Below are 27,787 nucleotides of genomic sequence, written 5' to 3' on the forward strand. Positions count from 1 at the left end.
ATATTTTTATGGGTTGACAACCTTCTTAAGACATACCACAAACACATAATAAATAGTCTTCAAACTAAATTTTCTACAACAGGCCTCATACCATCTTCATTCTTCAAGTTGGGATCAATGTAGTAATCTCCTCAATATTTTTCAGTAACTAATGACATCAACGAAGATTGATATTCACAACTCGAACAAAATGATTTTTGTCTAGAGTATTTTCATTTAGTTATAAATTCATCCACACCTAAGTATCCATGGTAGTAGAAGCTTGAGATTGCAATATTTTAAGGGAGTCACCATGACAATTATGAAGGGTAGGGGTGCAATGAGTAAGATGATGAGTTCAAAATGAGCTCCCACGCATTCATAAGACCAGAGCAGATGCCTTCTGCATGGTTGTTGAAGGAATGCAATGTGTGAATGGAGAGAAGTTAGTTGTGTAATGAGAGGAACTCATGTAAAATTGGGGGAGGAATCAAATAAAAGAGCTCTTCCCATGCCTTGAAAATGAAGCCCATACAATATTAAAAAGACCACAACCTACAGTCACAAGAAGATGCCCACATAGCAAAGAGAAGCAACCAGCATTAAAAACAAATCCCCACATGTTAATAAGGCATGACACATCAACGAAGCCTATGGCATCAAAGGGGGCCATCCACAATTTTAGAGGAAGTTTCCCAGCATGGAGATCCAGTTCTAAACAAGGAGAAAACCCACATGGAGGGGTAGATGTAGTTACAAGTAGCCACATCATCAAATGAAAGCTGCGAAACAAAAAAGGAAATCCACCAATGATTAGAAGAAACCCACACATTGGGTGTGGGAGATAGAGACAACGTGAGTGTATAAGTCTTCGAGAGGTGAAGTGCCTTATGAAATTGTATCACCCAAAAAAAATTCAAGCAGAAGGAGGTTATTCGGGAAAATTTTGAACTCTATTTTGTATTTGAATACATGGAGTATAATCTATACCAAATAATGAAAGACGAGGATACTCCTTTCCCTAAAACCAAAATAATCAACTTCTTCTATCAAATTCTTCAAGGGTTAGCTTACATGCATGGGAATGGCTATTTTCACCAAGATTTGAAACCAGAGAACTTGTCGATAACAAATGACATTATAAAAATTACAGATTTTGGGCTGGCAAGGGAAGTTCTTTCCCATCCACCTTACATAGATTATGTTTCTACCAGATGGTATCAGGCCCCAGAAGTCTTGCTACAATCTCTAGCGTACACTAGTTCAATTGATATGTGGGAAATTGGGGCGATAATGGTAGAACTTTTCACGTTGCAGCGACTCTTTCTAGGAGAAAGTAAACTGGATGAAATCTACAAAATATGTTGCGTGCTTGGCACTCTAAACCATGATACTTGGTTTGAAGGCATACAACTTGTAGCTAGAAGGAATTTCAACTTCCCACAGTTTCAACCAACTAGCCTTGCTACACTTATTCCTCGTGCTAGCCTAGAGGCAATTGATTTGATCTCATGCCTATGTTCTTGGGACCCTTAGAAGAGAGCAATGGTAGAGCATGCACAAGAGATAGGGGTAGAAGTATATAGCTAGCATCAAAATGAACAAGATACCCATATTCTTTATTTGTAATGATCGCTACAACCAAAAATTGAAGAGTGTTGTCAATTATTGTCTTGCTTTGAATTTTTAAGGAAGCCCACAGTTACTACAAAAATAAAGTATCCACACCAAATAGAGACCTCATGCTAGAATGAGCACAACTACAAGCATAAACAAGTAAAGTAGTAGAAAGAAATTAGGAAGATATATAGGCATTATCCCACATGGGGGAGGTAATAGCTTTCCCAACTTTTTAAATACAATTTCAAAACAAATGCATAGTATCTTATAAGAAGCGCCTTTTAAAGGGCAACTCCTTGCATAGGTGGGCCCATGGTCAAAAAATAAGAGGTAAGATTTTGAAAAAGTATGCATAACAAAGTGATGAGATTAGCAGAATGAAGGTGACTGGAAAACTCAAAAATTTGGTGCCTCGGTACTTCACTAGCCGAGAAATCTTGGAAATTTGGCTAGTGACATAGTGAGTCATCAAAAAAATTAGAAATGTGGTGAATGTCCAATGAGTACGTGGGTCCCGTGTCAGTGTGACGTAGTAGATTTGACAACAAATCAAATCATGCCAAGTGGTGGCGAGCAAGAGATGATGTGGCAAGATCCAGATAGATTTAGGAGATCGTGCCATGTAGCACATTTGACGGTCCTCACTATCTCGCCAAGGAGAAGTTGCTCATGCGATAACATGGTGACATAGTGAGGGTTTCTAAGGTGACGACATGTGGTAGCAGGTCCCAATAGCGATGATGAGGTAGGGGTGACTAGGAAGTGACTGAGCGATGACAAAGCAACAAGGCAACCAATCATGTCTTGACACATGTCATCAAGCCAGTCAAACTTGGATTCAAAGGGCAAGGAAAGTTGTGAAGGTAAATGAAAAATAATTTTCAAATTACTTTATGCAAAATGGATGCCCGTGCAATTTTTTTAAAACTCTGAAAGGACTTTAATATAAAGTTCTGACCTTAGAATTTTTTTTTAATTTTGCAAAATTTAAAATCAGATGTTGTAGACAAGCCAGAGTTTCATATAGAATAGCACTTTTCAAACTAAATTTTTGGGCATTTCTGGAAGGATAATATAGCAATATTATATATTGCCAGAATCATGAGAAGACAAATTTTCTAATTATGGAGTTTGTTTTTGCACAAGTGCTTCCTGGTTTGAGTTTTAGCCAGAAATGTGAAATTTGGGGCTTTCTTAGTGGAATGGGTAAAAACTGAAAATCCAGTTAGAGGATCAATAAAACTTGGTAAGAATGAAATTGGAGTTCACTTTCCTCACATTCACTTAGTAAAACTCAACATTTTCCAAGCATTTCAATGGGTTTTCAGATATTTTGATGACTCGACAAGTTTTCATCATTCAAAAAAGGATATTTACAAATTAGTTATAGAAATGATGAAACCAAATCAAATATTTAGTTGAAGAGAGAAGTTAGAGAGAGTTTTTTCATGGCAAAGAAAGGGAATTTCATGTGGACAGATGTCAATTGTAGATTCAATTTGAGAATACCTTCCTCTATATTAATCTATTTCTTTCTCATTAGTTGGGTTCTAGTTTTTGTCACTAAGAAACCAGTTGGTCCCAATTCTTTGGAGAAAATATGCTCATTACTATGATACTAGATTTTGGATCTAGTTTTGGATGCATTCCTAATACTGAGACACCATTTCTTTTAGCATTTTCTCTTTTATGAACAACATTAAGAAGATTAATATAGATAGTTCAGATATGTTAGGTTGTTTCATGTTTTTCATTTCATGCATATGGCTATATAATTTTAAGGAAATAATACAAAGAGTAGTAGATGGTTGAGTTTCAGTTGAATCCTCTCTCCCTTTATCAGCTAACTTTCAATGTTTTACAATCTATGACATAGAGCTTAGGTTGTAGTTGCAATCCCTTAAGGTTGTATGTTATTTCATTGTTGCTTATAACCCAAGAGGTTATGTAAATGCTTTAGGGAATCAATAGGGTTGCAAGTTTACTGATGGGGATATCATGTAAGAATGGGATTTAAATTGAGTATTGATGTTTATTTACAAGTTAAATAGATAGATCGTATATCTGAAGATACACATATGTCTCAAATATTCATATGTATGTTTGTGATTCATGGATTTTCCCAATGGTTAAAGCACTGATTAGCTACAAGATCATTAAAGATTTACTGTTGCATATTTGAGGGTTTGTTGAATTCAACATTATTAATCAAACATTCTTTCCCTTTCATGTTGAAGGACCTAAATGTTTAACCCTCACTTAGCTTTTGAGATTCATAGATCTGCATTTAGCTACTGTAGAATGATGTTATTTCATGAGTTATTAGGAGATATAATGGTTCTCATCTACTTAATAGATTAAAGGATATGTTTTTTCACTAGTACGGTATCAATTGAATTTGAGATCTACCCACCTAGGTTTAGTAGAGCCTAAAGTAGAAGAAGGGTCTAGCCTTATAGTTGGCCTGATGTCTAAAATGGCATGTTGAAAATGGAAGTTAGCTACCCCTAAATGTGTTATATTCTCATTGGGATAATTGAAAACCCTCTAGCAATTTCAAACACCAACAAAATGGTGACTTTGCTGGGGAGTTGTGTTGAGATTCATAATAGACAAACCTTGAGAATTTAAAGGAATTCAACACAACAGAAGGAACTACATGGAGAAAGTTTGTGCAGCAAGAAGTTGATGTGTTTAGTCCATTTCCTTACTAAATTTTCATGTTCCCCAGTATGATTTATTCTCTTACAGCAGTAGTTTCTGAATTGGTTATAATTTGTGTTGAGAAATGAGTATACTTTCTATTAGTTCAATTTTGTGAGTTGTCATTGTAAAAAATCAGAGTCCAAAATCTACATTTGGAGAGTATCTTGTTCTCTTTTCAAAATGTTTGATGATTTGCAAGTTTATCTTATGCTGAAATTCTAGTTCAAAATTAGGTCAGTAATAATCTGTGTTTTGAAACCTTTTCTCACAATTGTGAGTGGCAACTCTATCTTTGCAACCAGTGGCTTTTAAATTTTTGTGTATTTTGGTAAGGGCTTTCAGCACATTGTTGGGTAGATCTAGATTTGTTGTTGAAGTTTTTGTTTGAAAAGAGAAGTGTAGTTTTGATCTAATGGTGTGGAGAAGTTATGTTTTAGCTTTGTTTAGAAGTTTCAAATTCAAGATAAATATGAAGAGGGTTTCTTCTACCTGTTGTTGTTTCAAATCAGTTTGTAGTTCTATTCAAACCTAATCCAATTCATGTCTCACTCAATGTGAGTGGTGACTTGAAAGTTAATCTCTGTACCAATGCAATTTTATGCATGAATTGTGATTAGTTGCTGCAGGTGAAGAACAGATTTGGAAAGGTTGAGACATTTAATGGTTGCAAGATTTCTCGTGTGTTGATTCAAAAGTTTTAGTAAGGATTTGATAAAACTTTGGGTCTACTATTGTAAAAAGTAGACAAAGAACTTTCAGCCATCTGGATCTTGAAGTATTCTCATATTCATGTATTTTCCTTTTCATGAAAATTGATTGTGAAAAGTGTTCTCCATCAGGTGAATTTTAGCACTAAGAAGAGGATAATAGTGTAATAGGATTCATACACTTCATTGGATTGACTTAAAATTGTTGTTTCTAAGTTTGTGAAGTGTATAGTTTGAAGTGATTCATTGGTAGAAGGGTGTAGATTTGCTGCAAATTACAAATCAGAATTGGTGTGAATGAGGTTCAATTTTTTAAAGGATGTCAGGATTCATTTCACCTAATATGCAGTTAGTTAGTGAGATTCCTAGATCCATTTCTACCAGGCGGTATATGCCATTAAATTTTGATGGTATTCATGGTTTCCCGAATGTCATTCCTAATGATGTTAGAAAATTTTTGCCTAAGTTCAGTGGGAATCATCTTGTTTCAGCTAGTCATCATATTCAAATATTCAGTGATTTGATGGGTGACTATGAAATTGCTCATGAGGACGTGCACATGAAGTTATTCATTCAAACCTTGGAAGGTGATGCTAGAGACTAGTTTTCTTTTCTACCAGCATGTTCTATTTCAGCATGGGGTGAGTTTCATTCTACTTTCATGGAGAAATTTGGAGAAAGGGTAAGCATATCTGATTCTTATGATAAGTTCTTGAAGATTCACATTGAGAATGATGAACTTGTTCCTCAATTTAACATCAGATTTGCAAAATTTTTGGATGAGATCCTTGAGACTTATAGACCTAATGATCATATGTGCTTAGTAGTGTATTTTGATGCATTTGATAAGAAAATGAATTATCTACTAAGGGATAAAGAACCACAGGCGTTATATCATGCTTTTGTGACTGCTAGGGATATTGAGAATAATATGAAGTATGGATTGATTAGAGGTCATTTTGCTATGAATGATTGCCGGTATAATGGTCATGAAAGAAAATTTGAACATGGTGTTGATGCTTCAGTTTCAAATAAGCATATCAATACCCCTACTATAGGTTTTAATCAAGTAGAAAGTTTAGATCAAAACATATGTGTAAAGAAGAGTGAATTTATTGCAAATAGAGACACATATGTTCATGATGCTACAGGAGTAGGATATATCTCAGACTTTGATAGGGTTCAACATTATCTTGATTTTATGAATCAAGGTTTAGTTATAGTAGTAAGTTCTTCTTATGATAACTATATGTATGATGATGTAACTAACGTTTCAAAATTTGAAGTTGCTGAGCCTAGATCTTAGTTTTGTGGAAGTGAGAAGGTTGAAAGTTACCTATCTGATTATGAACTTAATGTTGCTGATCTAACATATAATGGAGAGATAACATAGGATGAAGAATGTAAGTTACACTCATTTTAGTCACAGTCAGAAGAACTAAGCTCATATGTTGATAATGTTTTAGCAGTAGAGATGGATTTTCTTGATCAACAAGATAGGCAATAAATGAATTATCTTATTGAGAGATTGAATCACGTTGAGAATGTTATTAAATCTGAAATTGAAAGATAGTCATATCAACGTGAGTATGATAAATCTAAGAGTCATCTTTCAAGTGATAATGAAGTTGCTGATCCAATATATTATCAAGAGGTGTCATATGAAGATGATGATGAGAGTTATCACTCAAGACAAGGAGAGGATAGTCATAGTGTATGTTTATCTTCATATGAATTAGATGCAAGTTGGGAAGAAGAAAGCAATGATGGGAGTGAGTATTCTTATGTTAGTAAAGGTATGAGTTCTATTTCTAAATCTGAAAGTGAATTTCTAGTTTAGAGTTATACAAGTCAGCTAGATGTTGAAAGCTGTGAAGAGTTGTCTACACAATACAAGGAAAAAGAATTTTTTTTATAAGGATGGATTACCTAACTGTGTAGATGAATGTCTTGAGAATGAATGCAGTGATGATTAGTATATAATTGATTCTTAGATCAATGCATTAGCACCTATTGGTAAGATAGATATTGATTTGTGTACAAGACATTTGAATTACCTGCATGAAGACAATGAAAGTAACTTTGATTTATATTCTACATGCTTCATTGATGGAGTTGATGGTGTGTTTTCTTGTGATGATTCTGATTTTTCTTCACATGTTGAAAGTCTCCATGAGGATAAAATGGGTAATGGTTTTAAAGTATATACTAATGCTCTATATGATGAGAATCCTGATAATGATCAGCCCATTTTTTGTCAAAATGTTCAAAGAGGGTCATTGCATGGAGTTATCAATCCTTTGTTTGAAAAGCACATGGAAAATTCAGATTTAGTTTAGAATGAGTTTGATGATAATACTTTGTCTTATTGCTATAAGAGATCAGAATTTTCTTCTTCTAAGTTTGATAGTGAAACTGATGATTATGTTGTATCTGATCAGATAGGTGACAAGGTGTTTGACGAATTTGTTTTTGAAAATCAATATGCACCTTGCAATGAGTTTTATGATGAACTCTCTGATGTGAAGATTAATCTATTTGCTGATTGTGAAGAACCATTGGGAGATTGTGGATTAGCTTCAGATTCTAATGTTGATGACATGTGTGAGTACAAGTCAAAGTGTTCATTTGAGTATCATCCACTCATACATAAGGATTCACATTTTGAATGTATGAGTGATTCTTTTCTCCATGTTGAATATGATGCATTCATATTCAAAGTTGATAGCATGCATGATTTATTAAATGAAGAGGATTTTCAATTTCAGTCTGATATGTTTGAGCATGCTGATCAATATTTTCATAATGAGAAAACAATTGAGAATGAAGCAAGTTTTTATATGCATTATGGAAGTAAGAACAGATATTCAGTTTTACTAAGTGTTGAGTTTCAAGATGCTGATTTAATTGGTGAAACTAATAGGAGAAGTAATTTCAATTGACCTCATGAGGAAAGGAATGAGAATTAGGTATAGAATAGAGGTAAATGATTTTTCTAAAGTTTGGTGGCTCGGGGTCATCATGTGTACATAGTAGTTTTAGTTGTTTCCTTGCTTTTGATAAAGCTATTCGAGAGAGTTTCAGGTGTGCGGTCTGCTTCTCCCAGAGATATGAAATCTTTCCATGCCTACAAGGGGCATGCATCCCCAAATAGAGCCACTATTGGCACTCAAAATTGTAGCCCAAATTTTGAGCATTGTTGAGAAAATTGAGCCTTATAAATGCTTTTAGTGCCTATGTACCTGACTATCAGTCTGAGGCCTAAGAGGTGTTTAATGATCCTATCATCTTTCATTTAGTGCATCTACTTGTTCTATAGTGATAAATTTCCATTCTAAGCTATTCTGTAAAGTCCTATTTTGAGCATTTGTCAAATCTGCAATTTTCCCCTAAGTGTCAAACAGTGATAGGAGGCTGTGTTTGCCATTGAGTTTCTCACACCTAGAAATGTTTCATGACTTACCACTTTGGTAATATGTAGTGTCCATACCTAAGAACCTATGTTTTAGATTTTGAGTCATTTTGAGTTTGTTTGACTAGGTTTTGAATCCCTCAAAGTTGGTCAATTACTATTTTCATGCATTAGCAATTTGCACATAATTCTGGGAAGCCCTATTTGATGAGTTATATCTTTGACCCAATTGACCAAATGCTAAATTTCTTTTTGTGTTGCATTTTAGATGTCAAAAAATTGTTATGTTTCAAGTTTCAACTTATGATGAATCCATTTGATTAGTTTTCAAAAACGATTCCAAATGCAATTTTTATCTTTTTGCTAGTGTCAGCATTTGTAGATTTGTTGGAACCCCTGTTCGTGATGTTATAACTTGAGATCCATGATTTCCTAGATTGAGTGGGTTGTACCATTGTGTTTTCCACTAAAAATACTCCAAGTGTGTTAGTTTTTAGGTCATGATGAATCCATTTGCATACTTTCCCAGGTCAATTCCATTTGCAAAAAATGTTTTCCTGTCAGTGTTTCCAGTCTGCTAATTCCAAGTAGCCTACTTTGACCGCTTGCCATTTGAGTCATGTTAATCATCATGAGCTCAAATTGTAGATCCATATTATCCTCATGAAAAGGATTCAATGCCCTAGTTTTCATCCTCCCAAGTGTCTGTTTGCCTAGTTTTCAAAGCCAAATCTAGACCCAATTTATTGTTTTCTGACTTGTTTTCTTGTAGGCAGTACTAAAAGGTTAACTTTGACAGTCAATATCTTTTGACTGTGGATTCATCATGAGACAAGATTTGGCATGGTACAAGTTTGCAAAATAGAGAATCACTATGTTCAGTTTTAGAGTTGAGTCAAGTGTTTGGATCAGTTTTTAAGGCCAGTCAAAGAACCTCCTAATGCAAATTTGACAAGTTGAAAATAAGTGGTAAAGTGAGTTTTATTTGATGATTTAGTGATTGAACTTTATTTTAATCAGTCCGAGGTGATGAATGGATCAGTTTGCTAGTTTAGGTGTTTGAAAATGAATTTTTTTTTAGTTGGACCCACTTGGGGCCCGACTAATTTCACCAATCTATTGTGACACCTTGATTATTTCAGATTTGGAATAGTTTTAAGTGATATTTGCAAGGTTGTTGAAATTTTTGATTATCGCCTTATAGAGGCATATGCAGAAGATCCTTCAAGAAGGCTAAATATCCTTAGCTATCTTGTCATGTTTAGTAACACGTTAGTATATAAAAATGGTATGCTCAAGTACACTTCTTTTGGCAAATATGAATTCATGAGAACAACATACAACATGAAGGTAATTCTTTAGATGATTCATTGCTTCATAAAAGAAATCTCCTTGCCAATAATCAAGATGAAAACATATGATGAAGCATATTTATGTGGGTTGACAACCTTCGTAAGACATACCAAAAACACATAATAAATAGTCTTCAAACTAAATTTTCTACAACAGGCCTCATACCATCTTCATTCTTCAAGTTGGGATCAATGTAGTAATCTCCTCAATATTTTTCAGTAACTAATGACATCAACGAAGATTGATATTCACAACTCGAACAAAATGATTTTTGTCTAGAGTATTTTCATTTAGTTATAAATTCATCCACACCTAAGTATCCATGGTAGTAGAAGCTTGAGATTGCAATATTTTAAGGGAGTCACCATGACAATTATGAAGGGTAGGGGTGCAATGAGTAAGATGATGAGTTCAAAATAAGCTCCCGATTCTGCATGGTTGTTTAAGGAATGTAGTGTGTGAATGGAGAGAAGTTAGACATGTAATGAGAGGAACTCGTGGAAAATTGGAGGAATCAAATAAAAGAGATTTTCCCATGCCTTGAAAAGAGAGCCCATGCAATATAAAAAAGACCACAACCTACAGTCACAAGAAGATGCCCACATAGAAAAGAGAAGCAGTCGTTATTAAAAAAAAATCCCCATGCATTAATAAGGTAGGCCACATAAAGGGAGCCTATGGCATCAAAGGTGGACATCCATAATTTTAGAGGAAGCCACTCAGCATGAAGATCTAGCACTAAACAAGGAGAAAGCCCACATGGAGGGGTAGATGTAGTTACAAGTAGCCATGACATCAAATGAAAGCCACCAAATAGAAAAGGAAATCTGCCAATGATTAGAAGGAACCCATGCATTGGGTGTGAGAGATAGAGACAACGTGATTGTATAAGTTTTGGGGAGGTGAAGTGCCTTATGAAATTGTATCACCCAAAAAAAATTCAAGTTGAAGGAGGTTTTTTGGGAAAATTTTGAACTCTATTTTGTATTTGAATACATGGAGTATAATCTATACCAAATAATGAAAGATAGGAATACTCCTTTCCCTGAAACCAAAATAATCAACTTCTACTATCAAATGCTTCAAGGGTTAGCTTACATGCACAGAAATGGCTATTTTCACCGAGATTTGAAACCAGAGAACTTGCTGGTAACAAATGACATTATAAAAATTATGGATTTTGTGCTAGCAAGGGAAGTTCTTTCCCATCCACCTTACATAGATTATGTTTCTACCAGATGGTATCGAGCCCTAGAAGTCTTGCTACAATCTCTAGCATACACTACTGCAATTGATATGTGGGAAATTGGGACGATAATGGAAGAACTTTTCATGTTGTAGCCACTCTTTCTGGGAGAAAGTGAATTGGATGAAATCTACAAAATATATTGCATGCTTGGCACTGTAGACCATGATGCTTGGTCTGAATGCATACAACTTGCATCTAGAAGGAATTTCAACTTCCCACAATTTCAACCAACTAGCCTTGCTACACTTATTCCTCGTGCTAGCCCAGAGGCAATTGATTTGATCTCACACCTATGTTCTTGGGACCCTCAAAAGAGACCAATGGCAGAGCATGCATAAGAGATAAGGGAAGAAGTATATAGCTAGCATCAAAATGAACAAGATACCCATAATCTATATTTGTAATGATCGCTACAACCAAAAATTGAAGAGTCCTATCAATTATTGTCTTACTCTGAATTTTAAGGGAAACCCATAGTGACTAAAAAAATAAAGTATCCATGCCAAATAGAGACCTCATGCCAGAAAAAGCATAGCTTCAAGCATAAAAAAGTAAAGCAGCAACAAGGGATTAGGAAGACGTATAGGCATTATCCCACATGGGGGAGGGAATAGCTTTCCCAACTTTTTAAATACAATTTCAAACCAAATGCATAGTATCTTATAAGAAGCACCTTTTAAAGGGAAACTCCTTGCAGAGGTGGGCCCGTGGTCAGCAAATAAGAGGTAAGATTTTGAAAAAGTATGCATAACAAAGTGATGATGTCAACAGAATGAAGGCGACTAGAAAACTCAAAAATTTGACACCTCACTACTTCACTAGCTAGGAAATCTTGGAAATCTGGCCAATGACATAGCAAGTCACCTAAAAAATTAGAAATTAGTGTGACATGGCAGATTCGACAACAAATCAAATCGCACCAAGTGGCGACGAGTAGGAGGTGATGTGGTGAGATCTAGATAGATGAAGTAGATTGTGCCACATGGCACATCTGGTGGTCCTCACTATCTTGGCAAGGAGAAATTGCTCACATGATAACATGGTGACATAGCGAGGGTCACTGATTTGATGACATGTGGTAGCGGGTTGTAATAGCAATGATGAGGTATGGGTGACTAGGCAGTAACTGAGCGATGACAGAGCAACAAGGCAACCAATCCTATCTTGGCACATGTCATTGAGCTGGTCAAACCAAGTTTGACCTCAGATTCAAAGGGTAAGGAAAGATATGAAGGCAAATGAAAAATAATTTTTAATTTATTTTATGCAAAATGGATGCTTGTGCAATTCTTTTAAAACTCAAAAAGGACTTTAATATAAAGTTCTGACCTTAGAATTTTTTTAAAAATTTTGCAAAATTTAAAATCAGATGTTGTAGAAAAGCCAGAGTTTCATATAGAACGATATTTTTCAAACTGAATTTTTTGGCATTTCTGGAAGGCTAATATAGCAATATCATATATCGCCAGAATCGTGAGAAGAAAAAATTTCTAATTATGGAGTTTCTTTTTGCACAAGTGCTTCCTGGTTTGAGTTATAGCCAAAAACATGAAATTTGGGGCTTTCTCATTAGAATGGGTAAAAATTGAAAATCCAATTAGAGGATCAGTAAAACTTGGTAAGAATGCAGTTGGAGTTCACTTTGCTCGCATTCACTTAGTAAAACTCAAATTTTTCCAAGCATTTTAGTAGGTTTTCAAATATTTTGATGGCTCAACAAGTTTTCATCATTCATAAAAGGATATTTACAAATCAGTTATATAAATGATGAAACCAAATCAGATATTTAGTTGAAGAGAGAAGTTAGAGAGAGTTTTTTCATAGAAAAGAAAGGGAATTTCATGTGGACAAATGTCAATTGCCGATTCAATCCGGGAATCCCTTCCTCTATATCAATCTCTTTCATTCTCATTATTTAGGTTCTAGTTTTTGTCACTAAGAAACTTTTTGGTTCTAGTTCTTTGGAGAAAATTTGCTCATTACTGTGATACCAGATTTTGGATCTAGTTTTGGATGCATTCATAATACTGAGACACCATTTCTTTTAGCATTTTCTCTTTTATGAACAACATTAAGAAGGTCAATATAGATAGTTCAGATCTGTTAGGTTGTTTCATATTTTTCATTTCATGCATATGGTTGTATACTTTCAAGGAAATAATACAAAGAGCGGCAGATGGTTGAGTTTCAGTTGAATCTTGTCTCCCTTTATCAGATAACTTTCAATGTTTTACAATCTTTGACATAGAGCTTAGGTTGTAGTTGCAGTCCCTTAAGGCTGTATGTTATTTCATTGTTGTTTATAACCCAAGAGGTTATGTAAATGCTTCAAGGAATCAATAGGGTTGCAAGTTTACTGATGGGGATATCATGTAAGAATGGGATTTAAAATGACCATTGATGTTTATTTACAAGTTAAATAGATAGATCGTATATCTGAAGATATACATATGTCTCAGATATTCATATGTATTTTTGTGATTCATGGATTTTCCCAATGGTTAACGCACTGATCAGCTACAAGATCATTAAAGTCTTACTGTTGCATATCTGAGGGTTTATTGAATTCAACATTATTAATCGAACATTCTTTCCCTTTCATGTTGAAGGACCTAAATGTTTAACCCTCACTCAGCTTCTGAGATTCATAGATCTACATTTAGCTACTGTAGATTGATGTTATTTCATAAGTTATTAGGAGATATAAGGGTTCTCATCTACTTAATAGATTCAAGGATATATGCTTTTGCACTGGTATGATATCAATTGAATCTAAGGTCTACCTACCTAGGTTTAGCAGAGCTTGAAGTAGAAGCAGGGTCTAGCCTTATAGTTGGCTCAGTGTTTGAAATGACATGTTAAAAATGGGAGTTAGTTGTGCCTAGATGTGTTATATTCTTATTGGGATAATTGAAAACCCTCTAGCATTTTCAAACACCAACACTTTCCACATATTTGGAAATGTTCTCATCTTCTCTCATTCTCATCTAATCAAAGTGCCTTCTAAGACTTTTAGAATTAGCTCTTCTTACATTTTCATCTCCTTGATATATTTCTTTTAGTTTGATGCACATCTCCTAAGTTTTATTGCAATCTTTGACTTCATCAAATTCAACATAACTAATAGAAGATGCAATATCAATCATCATGATGTTATGATTCTTCTTTTTAGTAATATCTTCAATAGATAATGTTCTAGTGGGAGTCTTGTATTTAGTATCAAGATACTTACATCCTAAGTCACTAATGGTAGCCAAGTGTAACCTCATAAGTCATTGCCATGCTGCAAAATTGTCTCTATTCATCTTGGAGATTTCTCTTCTCCAAGACATCTTGATCTTTAGCTTAGTTCCTTGAAACTTTCTTTGCAAGCACCAAAAGCTCTAATACCAATTGTTGGAAATATAAGAGGAGTAATTGAGAGTTGAGGGGTGAATTATTTACTACTAAAATAAATCCCAAATCCCTTAGATGTCAGTACAAAATACAAAATGAAAACTGAATATTGTGGAAGCTCAGTAAACACATACAAAATGTTGTAACTTGGCAAATGCGTGACATATAAAATTTAGATGTTATATGTAATTACCACTACTTTAACTTCATTTCAAACACATAAAATAAAATATCTTGAACACATTTGAGACCAAGATTTAATGTGGAAACCCTTTGGGAAAAACCACCAATTGCAAATAGTTACTATTTTCACTTTTATGAAGTAAGTCCTATTAGGAGCCAACCCTATTAAAAGTTACAAAACACACTATTAGGTGTGACCTTGTTAAAGGATTTAATCACCCTATTAGGAGTGGCCTTATTAGAGGTCTTTAAAAAATTCAATAGAACTGCCACCTAGTTAGAGGATTTGCAAATAGCTATTAAGAGCCAACTTTGTTAGTAAATTTAGATCAATGCTATAATGGTTAGAGAGTAACAATGAAATGACCTAATTTGAATGCAATTGATTTTCTAATTATAGATCTCTATTCTAGCTTGTACTTGATCTTTCTGACTAAATATAGCTTTTTTTCTTCACAAGGATATTCTATTTATCCTTCAAATTTGCTTCCTCTTCTCATCATTAAATCTTCAATAACATCTTCATGTATTACATCCACCACATACATTTAAGTCACAAACTTGACCTTATACTTATATCTTCCACTTTGTCAAGTTGGCTCAAATAGAACTTAGAATAATTAATATTCATGACCTCAATTGGCTAGAATTGATAAATAAATTAATTAAGCTTAATATGTCAAAATAAGAAAATCCTTCGTTAGCCAACCTAGCTCAGTAGAACTAACTCAAAAAGTATTTCCTTTGTTAACTAACAGAAGCTTAGTTAACATTTCAAACTTTTGAAAATCTTTTAGCAACCAAGTGAGCTCAGTTAGCACTAGTTCTATCCAACTTTCCTTCATTAACTGAGCAAGCTTGGTATTTACCATTTCCTTGTGTCAATGCAAGTGGGGCTTGAATTTGACTGTCTTCTTCCTCTTTATCCTCTTCTTGCTCAACACCTCCACCAAATTTTGCATTTAATTTATTTACTAGTTTCTCCTTCCTCTTGATGATAGAAGTAGTCTTTAGTTCCATGGTAATCTTAGATTTAGCCATCTCATAATTAGTAAATGCTTTGGAATATTTTTCTATTTCTTTTGCAAGTAATGTTATTATTACTACAGAGGCTTCATCTACATTAATTTCATAGCCTATTGGCCTTAACCATCTTACTCTTGGTTTTTTTGCTTGAACAAATGTATAATCAAAATCAACTAGGAAACAAACATCATCAGAATATTTTTCCACTAATGACATTTTAATCCTCAATCTCTTCTTCATAGATTGCTTGAAGTCCTCAAAGTAACTACTCATTAGTAACTCAAAATTTTCACCTAATTATTCAATGAACTCTCCTACTTGGACTGCAATAGACCTATTTGTCTACCATGCGATAGTGCCAAATGTAGAAAATGTGTTCTAAATATAAAAGAAGATACATATCAAAATAGATCCAAATTTGCACTAATCACTCTTTGCTTTCCTTATTGCTCCTAGGTTTTTAATCAATTGTTGTAGCTGTAACTTAGCAAGATCATATGTATGAACCTTCTTCACAATCTTGTAACCCACATCTACTACAATACAGGTTACACTACTCAATATACTTGAGTAATAGAACTTATGTTCAATTATCCTTATTAAAAAATCTATTAGAGGATCTGTGATGGTGTCTATGGTCATTCCCCTCTTATTCCACACAACCCCTGTGTTCTTCTCAATAACTTCTTTTGATTCACTCCTCATAGTCTTAGGTTGATCTAGGTTTGGATACCTTGCTACCCTATTGATTTTTGTAATTTTTATTGGCCGATTATCTAACCATAGTGAACTATCATGAATCCTACTTAAAAAAATCTTGATCCATTCAGTTTTGAAGATGTTTGAGAAATCTAGGGCATGAGTTAACCCTTTCTTTTCTTCTCTCAATGTACTAGTTTCACAAAATTTTCCATAAGCTTCTCTTAATTCAATGTCACTAATACTCCCAATTTTATAATTGTAACACTTTTTGACATCCTAAATCATTAAAACTTTTGGTGGGATCATTAATAGTGCACTAGAGGGATCTTGTTTATATGCAATGTCTGGTTTGGCTTTGAAAATAGGTTGCTTTACTTCATTGATAACTAACTAAACATTCAAAACCTCTTTTCCCTCTACACCATTTTGCTTTGAAGAACTAGATAACATTATGAAAAACTAGGGTTTATGAAAATAAGAACAACGTAACTTAGCACACAATAAATACCTTGCAAAATTTGATGAAATGATGTTGAATAATTGTTCAAATCTCCTACAATCACTTTGGATGTAATTTCTTGATCACCTCTAGCTCTTCTTACACTCTCTCAATTTTGAATGATGTTAAATGAGTAGAAAATTGATCAAATACCCCTTTGAAGTACTACAATTAATGTTGAGTGCTTACATAGTTGTAAGATTGGCATTAACCAATTTCTAGCTCACTCGACATCCACTAGTCTTTTCCATTCATTCGAGAACTATTACAAACTAAGAAACAACTAGCTAATCGATTAGCTTGACATCCTCTAGCATATTACTCAGCAATCATAGGAAGCTTTTCATGCTCTAAAATAACATGAAAAACTTCAAGAATTTTTCCTTGTATTCCTAATGGCATCTTGCATCTTTATTCATGCTTATGTAATCTTTTTAGTACCAAATCATTTGGAACTAATGTATGATATAACTTTTGAATATTAGTTCCACATACTTCTTGATTTCTTATTTTGATGAGGTGTGATCACCTAACCCATTAGATGAAGTGATCCCTTCTCCACTTGATGTGTTGCAATGCTCCTTTCTCTTCTATGTCTTGTTCATTTCATTTCTGACATTTTCAATATCTACTTTTCCTTTTCCTTTGTTGAACTCACAACTTGGCGCCTTTGACCTTGTTGGACAATATCAACTAATGTGACCAATCTTCAAACAACTAAAACTTTTGGTTTGACTTAACTACCTTTTGTAGTCACTTGTGAAGTGTGTTTTAATACAATTCTTAGGAATATGCCCATACTCTTGATAATAATGACAACTATATCTTGTATTATAATCCCAATTATAAGAGTTTCTATTTTTCTTTACCTTTGTTTGCATTTCTAATGACTACATGGGTTTGGATCTACACTCAAAAGCTCTATGTCCATACTTTTGATAGTTATATCAACATCCTTCAAATCTTTGAGTGTGCATGGTCTTATTTCTACATTCATGTTCTTGCTGACCTTTTTTGTTGCACTTATGGCAATGAGCCATGCTCTTATGCTTAACATTCTAATTTACAGCCTTGCTCCTACATACATTTGTAGTGTGTCCTTTCTTAATACAATTATGACAAGTAGGTTTGGAATTCTTACCTTTGTTGCTCCTTTCTTCAAAACTTTTGGATGACTCTCCTTCTTCAGTACTTGTGTATCCTAGTCCAAAATGTGTCATTTTTAGGTCTAGGGGATCTCATTAATTGCTCAAAGTATTTGATGGCTTCACTTTTTTATTAAGACTTTCAAAAAAAATATTTTCCCTTCTTAGTTCATTAGTCAGTTTCTCATTTTTCAACTTTAATGTTTTTATCTCAATGTCCTTGACATTCAGCTCATAGTTGACATTCATCATTTGACTCAAAGTATCCAATTACATGTTAGCAATCTTAGTTAGCTCTGATGATTTCTCTTCCAGTCTATTGGTCAAAACTCTTTTTTCATCTTCAATCATGGCTTTGTCTTCCATAGATTTCTTTTTCTATTTAGTCACCTCACATAGTAGTATGGCTTGTGATTCTTGCTATAATTTGAGATGTTTGATTTCTTCATCTTGGGCTCTATTATTTTTCATTAGATCTATAACTACTACATCAAATTAATTTGATTCTCCATTTGAAAATAGCTTAGTAGTGTCCATCTCTCTATAATTTGTATCATTCTCCTCAATAGAAATTTCATTCCTTCTCTTTAAAGATTTATTTAAGTCTTCCCTTGCTTTGTTCAATTGATGTAGAATGAGTTGTATTTCAATTCCATGATTCGCAATGATCTTTCCCAACTTGTAGACTTCCCTTTTTAAGATCTTTTCCTCAAAGATACAAAGCTTCTCTTTTAGATAACTAGGCTCTAATATGAATTTTTGGAATTACAGTAGGAAAGGTAAACTTATGAGAGGGGTGGGGGGTGAATCAATAGTTTAAAATTTCACCCATAAAACATTCACCACACATCCATCTTGTACAATCAATAAGTAAACTAAAATACCATGCAAATCATGTAACAAGTAAGCATTCATACACATATGAAACTAGATATGATTACCCAGAAACCCTCTAATGAGAAGGTAAAACTAGGGTGGGAATAACACCCATAAATCTTCACTACTATAGTAATAAAGTGTATCCATTGAAGGTTACAATGTTTGATCATGAGATATGATCTACCCTGTGAAAGGTCTGCCCTATTAAAGGATTACAAAGACTATTAGGTCTTACCCTATTAAAAGATTTAAATACCTTATTAAAAGTGTCCCTTTTTAAAGGAATTTAACTCACAATAAAGTAAGCACCTTGTTAGAGGATTTTAATACAACCTATAAGGACTACTCTATTAAGAAATTTAACTAATTCACTTGTTAGAATATCTTAGCATTGATCCTCCTTTGAGAACTTTGTTGCTTGATGATAGATCACCTCTAAAATGATGTATTGTTGATCCTTCTTTATCAAATGTCTCTCTGATGTTCACTATTTCATTCCTCTATTCTCCTTTAACTAATTTTAGAATACAAATTTAGATCACTTTGCTCCTTCGATGGATATATGAAGTTTAGGGTTTGTCCTACTTAAGAAGACCTAGATGACTTAGGGTTAGGTATGAATCAATGCCTATGATTCATCCATTTTTTCACTTAAATCTTCCCTTTACCTGATTGGATGCATGCACTTCATAAGAATTACAACTTAAGATTCATCCTTATCACCAAAATATTGTAATTCAATTTGCAAGTCAGCTTGAAAATGGTTTACATAGTAGTTTGTGCCAATATAAACAATTATGACAAAACTATATTACTTTACACTTGAAGTCTATGATGCTCGACATGTACTAATTTCTATACTATGACTTCGAATTTGAATGACTCAGCATTTACTACTTACTCATCTTTTGGATCACTTGGCATACATTGTCTACTCGACACTTGAGTGACTCGGCACATGAGTGGCTCAACACTCTCTATGGACTCGACATGCTCTATCTTATACATGTTGTTCTCAGCATATACTACTTGTTTGAGATGAACTAAGTAAATTACTTAAGGGTATAAACACTCACTAGTCAAGAGCAATCTGAGATCTTGACACTAGATATGAAGAAGATAAGAAGATTAAAGAATGAATAGCCCTTCTTGTGAGAAGAGAACCTAATGGTAAAAATAAAAATCAAATGTTGGAATTTTCATGAATTTTTTCATTAAATGCTTCTAAGTGTCCTAAAAGATAGAAAAAGTATAAGAGAAATTTCAAGCCTAGAAGACCTAGAAATTGTTTGTATGCAAATGAAGATGATGAATATGAGGAAAGAGTTCAAAGTGAGAGCGATGATGAGTTAGGATTTGTGGCTATAAAAGAAGAGAGTTATAAGTCTTAAATTAGAGAAGAAAAAGCCCTAGTTTCTCAAGTTAAAAAGAAATCTGATTGGATTATAGATAGTGGGTGTTCACATCACATGACAGGTGATATGAATAATTTTTTTAAGTTCATAAATCATGATGGAGGAGTTTCTAGAGTTAGTAACACTGTAACTTGTCACATCACATGGATAGGATCTATTAATCTTGATAGAACAACTAACATTGATGATATTTACTTTTTTGATGGATTAAAGCATAATTTTTTAAGTTTTGGGTAGTTGGTTGATAAAGGTTGTCAATTGTAGTTCATATAAAATACTTGCATTATCAAAGATAAGGATGGTAATTTGATTGGAATAGGTATAATATCAAGAGGTCATGTGTTTCAATTGAATCATTATAAGATGACTTTTTTGGTTATAAAATTGGATAACAATTGGCTATGGCATAGAAGTTTTTTTTATATAAACTTTGATGATATTGTGAAGGATAGTAGTGCATTCATAGCTAGAGATTTACCTAAGATCACAAAGCCTACTAATGTTGTTTAAAAAGAATGTATCATGGCTAAGAAGAAGAAGGTTTCATTTCCTAGCAAGAAGCTCACTACTAAAGAGAAGTTGGAGATTGTTCATATAGACATATCTCTGATTGTGTTATATGTTGGATTTAATGTTATGGTATTTACTTTATTCTTTCTTTGCTATTCTATATGTGAATGAAAAAGATGCAAATAGATTATTTTAGTATAATTAATTAAATGGTTAAATTAGGTTAACTAATGCATTTATTGCTTTGACTATGTTATTATATGAAATTGCACTTGATCATGTGTTTTAGTGTGTAGGATTTATATCCCTAGCAATGGCACATGGAGTTCATGATTTAGCTATTTATTTTGACAAATGACATCCTTGTATGGTCGACATATCATATTTAATTATTTAAATTAAGCCTTCTGGTGATTTAATTAAATCTGGACACATTTCATTATGTGACTAGACTTTTAAATGTGTCTGCATATTTTAAGGTTTTCATTTGTCACAAAAGTTTGTAAGGTATTCTATGGTTTTAGTTTAAGGGTTTTCAGGCATTATTTTAATTAATTTTAATTTTTGGTATATTTTCCATAAATGAATTCCAATTACATGGAATAACATGTTTTGTTTGGGTTGATTTAGTGTTTAACTAGGTTACCTAGTTATTTACTCTAATCGATTATTCACTTGAAAAGTGAATAAGTATCCAAACAAATAATTTGTTCCTCACTGCTCAGTTTTGGAAATTAGAAAATTGAAATCATTTTCCAAAATCATCTTCTGGAGGATTGCATTTCTATTCATTATAAAAGATACATGCATCAGATCTTTAAGAAGATTGGTGTCATTGGATCTAGCTTAGGGAGACCTTGTTTTGTCATGACTTTAGCCCTTTTGGCTGTGAGGTAGGGCTCTCCTATTTTTTTAATTTTTTGCTCTATTTCTACTTTTTCTTCTTTTAGTTGTATGTTAGGAGGCTAAGAACTAGTGTTCCCCTCCTTTTATGATAGTTAGTTCTACTTGGTTGGATAGGTATGTACATTTTCCTAATTTTTAGGATGAGGATTTGAGGTTTTGCACTATTATACTGGTCATTTTTACATATGATATTTGGACCTAAATTTTATTGGATTTTCATGGCTTTTGTGCCCTAAGACCAAATGGATTTTAAATTTTGAAGTTTTAGAGTTTTGATGTTTTTACCTCAATTTGTGTGCCACCTAATTTTCTTAGGTTTTCTTGGCATGATGTTGGTCATAGACTTGGATCATCCATAGGATGTCAGTCAAACCATTGTTGCACTTTTATGTTAGATTGGGATGTGTGTTGTATCTATAATCCCAAGCTTGTTTCCAATTGAGTGTTATTTTTCTTATGTTTTCATGTAGCCCTTGTGTCATGATATTCATGATGGTGGTGCATCACACATGACCACATGCACGTGCATTTTTTAGGTGACTTGCAAGGCCCAAACTGTCAGTTGCATTTCAGTGGAGTTATGTTCATTTGGGGTTGGGTTGAGAATATGCATTCCTTTAGGAACTCATCATTGGATAAGTATGAGTAGGGTAAGATACGATAGAGGGGGCTTCTCTCTCGAGCCTAGTGAGTATTGTGCGTAGAGGGTTGACATGAAGAAGTTCTAACAAGTGATAACTAAATAAATTACCAGGTAATAAAATTAAGATAATAAAAGGACATAGTGTGGAAGCCTTCCTTTGGGGAGTTGAATCCACACCAAATTTAGCTTAGACTACTTGATGACAAGTGATTTACCCTCCAATGACTCCCTAGATAGTCACCCATTGAGTGCCTGACTAAGACTTGTTATACTTGCATTGTCTCATGATCTTGGTTTCAGTCATCTTTACTATTTGGTGTGAGTGTTAGCCATGGACATTTGCTTTATGTGTGCTTTTTTTTGGATCATTATCTCCATCAACATGGTAGGAATGGACCTATGGGTTTGACATGATTGGGAGGCATATCTACCTACACCACTACTGGGGACTAGTGTATAGAGATGGTCTATTTCCAATTATGAATAGTGGTTGATGTTCACTTGGTATATTCAAAATTTTAGAGTATGCTTCGTTGTGATTTATTCTTTCATTAGAATGATTTGATATTATGTTTAGATGATAGTATATTTGACACATTCCTATATTATGATGCTTATCATATGATTAGATGATTTGATTTACTTAGCTACAGTATCTATTGCTTTACTAGATTATCATGTTAGGTTTCATTGTTCTTATGATGTTATTATGTTTTAGTAGTGATGCCCTCATAAGAAAGCTTTAACTATCTAGCTTGTAGTTTGGGATATTATGCATGGTGGATGGCTAGGACCTTTGAGCTCTTATGATGCTATTATGGTTGGGAGGAACCACACAAGATTTTTTTTGTTTTCGCATATTGCAATGTTGCTTTGAGTATGTTTTCTTATACTGCTATGATTTAGATGGTTAGTTGTATTTCCGTCATGTTGCTCTAGTGTTTGAGTGTCCAAGCCTCAACTTGTGGATTTGTTACTCCTAAGTGTGGAAGTTCTAACTCTCTATTTTATCCCTCTAAATTTTCTTGGGATGTTTCTTGCTTTCTTGGGCATCAATGTTCTAGCATTGGGTTATACTTATAAAGTATCACACACCCGAAGAAGAAACATTGTGTGATACTAGAAAGTATCACATGACTTATAGGAAAATGTCATGTGATACTAGAAAGGATAGCATGAACATTAGAAAATTTTTGTATGACATTAGAAAAGTGTCACATAGATTTAGGAATAGTATCGCCTATACCCTAAAAGTATCTCACAACCATTGAACAAAGGTCTATTGGATACAATTGATTAATTGTGTGTTGTCTTTGATTTTATAAAAATTTCATATCATTATTAGTCAAGATATGCCAAGCTCACTTGGGTAGTAAAGACAATTTTCATTGTCTACCTAACATTCCTATGATTTCCTACTCTAGAAGGTAGTGTCTACCAAGTTCACTCGGGCATCAAAGGAAAGTATGCAAAAGGTGAGTGTTATTAGTAAGAGGAAGAGATAAAAATGACAGAAGGTGCTAAGGAAGAAGAAGTTAAGGAAGCACCTATTCCTACTTATCATAAGAATAGAAAGGCTAAGGCACAAGCAGCAAGAGGACCCAAGAATATTGTCAAACCAAGCTAGCCCAAACCTACTACACCTACCGCAAGGGCTAGTGCATGTATCACTACACAAAAGGAAAAAGAGAAAGCAAAACCTACAGAGTGGGAAGGAGGAGTACAAAAAAAACCAAGGAGAAAGTACATTTCTTGGGCTAAATCTGATGAGGAAAGAACTATATTTGATGACAATAACCAATTCTAAGTGGTGATTCATAATCCATTTTGAGATCTAGACAAACTATGTGATGTTAGGAATAATGTAGATTTATTAAGAATTTCTCACATTGATTTTGATAATCTAGGAAAATTTGAAAAGAATCAAATAGAGGAGGCAATATATGCCATGATGGAAAATGTTAAGAAAGCCTCTCTAGAGATTGCCAACTCAATACCCAAAAGCCTATATGAAAAAGTTGAGAAAAATGGCATTATTGTTTGAACTTAGAAAGGCAACTTAGGGAGATGTCCCTTGTTCAAGTTATGCTTGAAATAAATAAGGCACAAATTGCTAAAGCCATTAAGAAATGTGCTGTTAGATTTGTCCCTAAATATAGAGCCTTCAACATATTGCAGAATAACATAGAAAAGTGATGTAAAGAACATTACATAGATGTGGAAAGTCACATATGGGATAGCTAAAGTCAAAGTTAGAGAACAAGAGCCTATTGAGATTAAATATGATGAAGAAGATGAGAACAATGAGGGCACATTTGAGGGAGGTACTAAAATAAATGTAGATGATTAGGCGACAACTAAGAAAGAGCGATAAGATGAACATAGTGTACAAGATACACAATTGCCAAATATCAGCACTCAAAAAATAACAAGTACTAAAGCTATCACATTTTTTGGTCTAATTTTTACAAAATAAATGTTTCCAAATTTTACATTAAAAAAATCAGAATTTAGTCCATTCTAGAGGCTAGGGTTTCTAGTGTTTTGGTCTTGCAATTTTGATAACCTTTGAAAATCTTTGTCAAACCCTAGATCTTAGTTCTTTTGAATTTGTTCGAGCGTGAAACTTTTTAAAATGTGAATATTCATTGTCCCACTTAAATCTTTTGTGGTGCTGAGTGCCTTTTTCCAAGTCCTCACCGTTTGATCTTTGTTAGATCTATGGCTGTCACATCGTCACTATAAGGAAATGCAAGGTTTTTAATGACAGTGACATAGTGACTACCATGAAATATCTTGACAGTGTCATAAAGTGAAAGCTGGCACTAGAAAGGAGCATTGTTCTAGAAAGGGTTTAGTCACATGCTCCATCTCAAAGTTGTTAGTGTCAAAAAGGACACACGTGGAACAAGTTGCAGTTAGCATCACTAGAACTCAAATTTTTTGATGAGTCTCTATGTCATGATTGGAAAATCTTTGTGCCCTGTCATTGGAAATGTAGCACCTTACCAGAGAATATAGAAAGTGGCAACTTTTGAAAATGATGGTGATTGTGAAGTTCCCACGTAGTATCATGAGTGTGCACATTCATTTTTCTAACAAAAGTACTAATTGACATAATCATGATTGACAGGTAATCATTTCCCTATCACCAAATTTTAGCAAATCACTAAAAGTCACTATGTCACAACCAAAAGGGTGATGAATCTCACCAGTAGCAACATAGCGACCCATCGAGAAAATGCTTTTGTGGTAGTAAATATTTAAGGTGGGTCCTAGCATTTGCTTCATTAGATTTGAACCATGACAGGATGGCATCCTACTAAGAATGTGTGGATGTTGGAATTTTGGAACCACTAGAGGTCACTATGTCGCAACCATGAATTTCTTATGAATCATTGATAGTGACATAGTACCTAGCCTAAAAATGAGAAATGTGGTGAGGCTCAAAAGACATGATATCACAATAAGGATTAAAATATTAATATATATGCCAACTTGACATAACTTTCCTACGTCATCAAGGATGAGTACCCACACTCAAGTCAGATGTTAGATGAACAAAAAAGATCATTAGATCAAGATCAGATCAATGATCATCACCAAGTCATTATGAGAAATTATGCTCCATTTACCCAACGTGACTTGGAAACTGAGGGACCCACCTTAGTTATAGGGATATATTGTAGTTTCCAAACTATTAGATACGCCAAGATCTATGGCTATCATGTTATCACTATGGAGAATCATACGAAGTTCAAGGGTAGTGACATAGCAAGTGAATTAAATGGATAGTGGACCCACCACATTTGTCTTAAATAATGAATCAAATATCTTTCACTCAATCAAAATGAGATCAATGTTTGTCACTATCTCGCATAGGTAATATTCTCACTCTTTACTAACATGTGTCCTCAAGAATTAGTGGATCCATTTAGAAATGCCAAATATGAAGGAAAGGTACATATGGAGAATTTTCATTGGTTTGACTACCAGCATGGCAAGGGGAATGTGAATCATCCCTATTTTCACTCCTTGATCATAGGATTTTTTGAGATTAATAATGCAAATGTGAAGAGGGAAGGTGGTGCCACTTTGTTTCCCTTGTAGTTCATTTATGGGGAATGAAAGCTTTGCATGTGAGAAAAATAAAGTATATTGTAGAAGATTTCACCATTTTCATCTCACGTGAACAAGATTTCAAGTTTTCTAAGAAAAAGAAATTAATAAGAGAATCATGTTGAGCTTGATTAGAATGTGAAGTAGTTTCCCCATTGTTTGTGAGATATTGAAAAATTACAAAGAGGAACAAGCAGAAGATCAAGTAAGTACCTATATACTATAACCATTATAGAACTTTAATTTCCTATGAATTATAGTTAATATGCCTCCAAAGAAGGTTTTCTTTGGGCAAGAAGATTATTTAGCCAGGAATATTCATGATGACATGCTTGAATTACTCCCTAAATCTACCACCAAGACTATGCAAGTTAAAAAGCTAGCCTCATTAAACCCTAGACTGAAAATTGTAGATGGGTTATATGATAAGGGGAATTGGGTCAGGGATGCCAAAACTTCTCAAACTAGTCTTTGTCTATTCAATAAATGGTTTTCAAAGAGGAATTTGTTTTCCCTACATGCCAATATTTGGAACTTTGATTTAGGGAAATTAGTGGTTCCAAGTATTTTTATGGGTTATGACCTTCTTGAAGTTGTTGCAAAGAATTATGATCAAGTAGTTAGAATAATAAGAAGAACTGATGGTGTGCCTCTAGTTACATTTAGTCCAGAAGAGATTAGAGAGGTCTTTGGTCTAGAGCCTTTGATAGATTATCATGTGCCCATTAACTTACAAGAATTAGAAATGAAATATGGGTCAAAGAGGGATGTAATTAGGAGGGGTACATTGAGGGCCCATATTGGCTCAATTAGGAATTCGATAGTAATTATAATAATTTCTAGGGAACCTTTCAAGAAAGAATATTTCACTTCTAGGGTTGTACAGACATAAAAGACTTTATGTCAAGTTTTTCGTGAGGACAAACAAAATTTCATGCCCATTAGTCTTATGTACATGATGGTTCAAATTGCTTCCATTGGTGTGGATATTATTTTCAACTTTGCCTCCTATTTTGCAAAAGAAGTTCATATTGGCTTGGTAGGAATTGCAAAGGGGAAAGTCTAGAAGACTTTTAGCCATTATTCTTTATTGATGCATGAGTTCTTGTTTAAAGGAGAAACACATTTTGATAAGGAAATGGACTTAAAAAAAGAACAGGATGGAGAAGCATTGCCAATCTAGTTATGGAGTCCAGACATAACCTGGGATGTAGAGAAGGCTAGCTTTGTTAGGTTTGATAGGTACTTTTCTTCAAAGTTGAGGTGCCTCATATTAAGTGACAATCCTAGAGTGCCTAGGGCACTGATGAGTCTCATTAGGCCTATGGATAATCTTAT

General features: G+C 33.9%; 2 pseudogenes; both read left to right on the forward strand.

The window, feature by feature from the left end:
- The first annotated feature begins 842 nt into the window (after positions 1 to 842).
- LOC149538492 (cyclin-dependent kinase F-3-like) lies at positions 843 to 1,515 on the forward strand (annotated as a pseudogene).
- A 9,146-nt stretch (positions 1,516 to 10,661) lies between these two features.
- LOC149538493 (cyclin-dependent kinase F-3 pseudogene) lies at positions 10,662 to 17,054 on the forward strand (annotated as a pseudogene).
- Positions 17,055 to 27,787: the final 10,733 nt, after the last annotated feature.

Source organism: Cupressus sempervirens, chromosome 9, assembly GCF_028749045.1.
Source record: "Cupressus sempervirens isolate cs-2001-9-10 chromosome 9, ASM2874904v1, whole genome shotgun sequence".
NCBI classification, from domain to species: Eukaryota; Viridiplantae; Streptophyta; class Pinopsida; order Cupressales; family Cupressaceae; genus Cupressus; species Cupressus sempervirens.